Here is a 2881-nt window from a genome sequence, read left to right on the forward strand (position 1 = left end):
CTTTGATTCTGCAATCATGTATGTAAATCAGAAAGCACCTCTATTAAGCCTTGCTTGATTGACAAGAGACAATAGTACTGTGAAAGAATAAAGGGTTACAAAGTTTTAGCTGTATTGATGGTGTCACCACGACAAAATAGTCCTCAATTTGATTCCTGAAATGGATTTTTTTAGACTGAGGACAAACTTTAAACTTTTTGAAGCATACAATTAACTACTTAATTTTGTTCTAAAACATAATTGAGTTTAATTCAGATGATAAAGGATGGCCTTAAGAAATAGAGATGTAATGTAACAAGAAAAGTAAAAAAACGAAGCAAGTTTTTCTCTTCTATTTCTGAACACAAAATGTCACCAAAGTATCGAACTAGTTGTGCATAATTTCTTACAATCTATTTACAGACAACAAACATTCAGACTTAATGCAATACCATATGTCAGAAAAACTTGCACATATGTTGAAGGTCCCTGAAATCATCTTCCAATAGTTTTTCCTACTGTTATAATATCTTTGATTCTTAGTACAATAATAGTATGATACAAGTGCGCCATAAACATAAAAAGTTCCACATTGAAGACTAAACTCAGATTTTGGAAAAAAGTCCTTTTAAACAATCTAGGTTTTTTATGTCTCTGCAAGACGGCAACAATATCACAACCGCAATTTAGACTATTTTGATTACATTTGGTCGCGTTTAACTTCAATATCAAGTATAGCAATGCAACGACAATCAAGCCTTTCTTTTTTTCGTTGAAGAACTTAGATGTTTGAGAGTTTGATTTCAACCTATGAAGTACTAACACAGACTCAACACTAAGAGCAACATTTAGACGCTACTAATAATTTGAGAAAATGAAAGTTAGTGAATGTAACCAAGTGTGCCGGTGATGTGTCTGGACATTGGACATGCCTTCAATCTGAAATGTTGGTGCTATAGTTCAACTCACAAAAAGCCAACTTCTTCCATAGCTAAAAGGTCCATATGTTCATGCCCTCCTAAGCCATTCTCTACATGATTTGTGGTTCCTGCAGCCGCAGAAACATTCACAGAACAGATGCAGCTCCACAACTAGCTGGATATTCAATCAAAGACTGTCTACAAGTAGGACAGGAGGAGTGTGAAAGCAACCAAGTATCTATGCATTTTACATGGAATCCATGGTTACATTTTGGTAGAACTCTAACTTTCTCTCCATCCATAAACTCCCCAAGACAAATTGGACAATCTGTGGCTGTAAAACTAGTACTACTACCTCCAGAACCATAAACAGCTACAGGGATCTTACGCAATGCACTTTTCTTTAAACCCTTTGATGCTAAACGAGCCATAGCTTCATCTGGTGTCTCAAAAGCAAACCTGTTGCTACATCTTAGAATACACCTTACAATTGAGTTGAGTCCTAATGCAAAAATAAGTGCACAAAGTAAAGCTGCCAAGATAAACACCATGTTTGTGTCAAAATTTGAATCACCCGGGGTTGTGAAAGGCTCCCTTGACCTATTCATGTAACCTGATGCAGTTGTTGAAGTTGAATCTGTGTCAAGCAAAAGGCGATGGAGGCGTTGACGGAGAGCCATTGTAGATTCAAAGGTTTTGATCCAAAGTAGACAATACCTTAGAAAAGCGGTGCAGCGAACTTGAGATCGAAAAAGTTCTCAACTCAACCACTTTGTTATAGAAGCACAAAAACTATGAAGAAAACATGACAAGGAAGGTTCAAAATGTTTTTAAAGTACTGTTTTAGCTTGCTTGTGATGTTTTCCAACATGAATAGTTGGAATGTTTCTTCTAAATTGAGAGCATAAAATGAGAGACTCAAATTTTGTGACACAAAAGAAGGTAAGGTTTTGTGTGTTTTGTGGTTTTTAGAAGTTTCATAGGCAACATGACATAGATATTAGTATTATGTTAGGAAATGAAAGCAGGACAACTACTTTGTTGTCTCCTTCCATCTATTATTGAAGTGAGATATTGATAGTATGTGACATGAAGATGGTTGTTGATTTTAGAATCAGGTTAGAGAAGAAATTATGGCACCTGATCCCACCTAATCAAAATTAGCTTAATTAAATTAAGCAGCACTTATTCTCAGTACCAAATCCTTTCCCCACTCCTGCACTCAACCATAAATGTAAAGTTGAAAAAAAATAATCTGTTCCCTTCATTTAATTTTTATTCTCATCCAACGTTCATTGTTAGTTTATGATTAAGAATTAAGATACCCCATATAAACACAACAATTCTATTTATAGCCAAAGCTTTATATTGGTGCATTATTAATCCAAAAAAACTTAACTTTGGCTAGTTATTTGTATTTATTATAGACAGTGTTTGATTTGATAGTATTTCATTGATTTTTTTTCCTTTCTCTTTGGCATTATGCTGATTTAGTCCAAGTTAGGAATGTGTATCTGAAAGAGAAGTTGGATGTATACAAAATGGAACAGCTCACGGTTTTTGAACTGGACGATTGTGAAAGGTTGTAATAAGTGTACAAATTTAATTGTTGTATTTTTCAATTATTACAAAAGGGTAAGCATATGAACCAATGGGAAGGTAACGTTTCATTAAGGTAAGGATGATGCCTATTGCAAATATGGATTGAGGATTTGAGGTTTATCCGTTTGGCTTAATAAGGAGAAAAAGAGTGAGCATATCATAGGCTACTGCCTAACCCCAAAGGTAAGGGTAAGGTCCACTCCATGGCAAATAAAATGGTCCAGAATTGCACTTCACCTTCACATTTGTTATAATTTAGACTTTATACAACTCTGAAAGGTTTTAGTGAACTTTCCAAAATTCTCATAAATTGATTGCCACAGCCAGATCACATGAAAGTTTTCCATCAATACCCATGACATATTCGCACGTACTTTGTT

The 2881-nt window shown here is 34.8% G+C and overlaps 1 pseudogene across 1 annotated transcript; it reads right to left on the reverse strand.

Annotated features, from left to right (window-relative positions):
• Window positions 1-351: 351 nt before the first annotated feature.
• Window positions 352-2162, reverse strand: LOC146941543 (RING-H2 finger protein ATL74-like; annotated as a pseudogene). The gene has a single exon (XR_015032426.1). The product of XR_015032426.1 is annotated as an RING-H2 finger protein ATL74-like (transcript).
• Window positions 2163-2881: the final 719 nt, after the last annotated feature.

The sequence above is a fragment of the Medicago sativa genome, chromosome 3, assembly GCF_051527215.1.
Source record: "Medicago sativa cultivar Bolivia chromosome 3, Bolivia_mono, whole genome shotgun sequence".
Taxonomy (NCBI): Eukaryota; Viridiplantae; Streptophyta; class Magnoliopsida; order Fabales; family Fabaceae; genus Medicago; species Medicago sativa.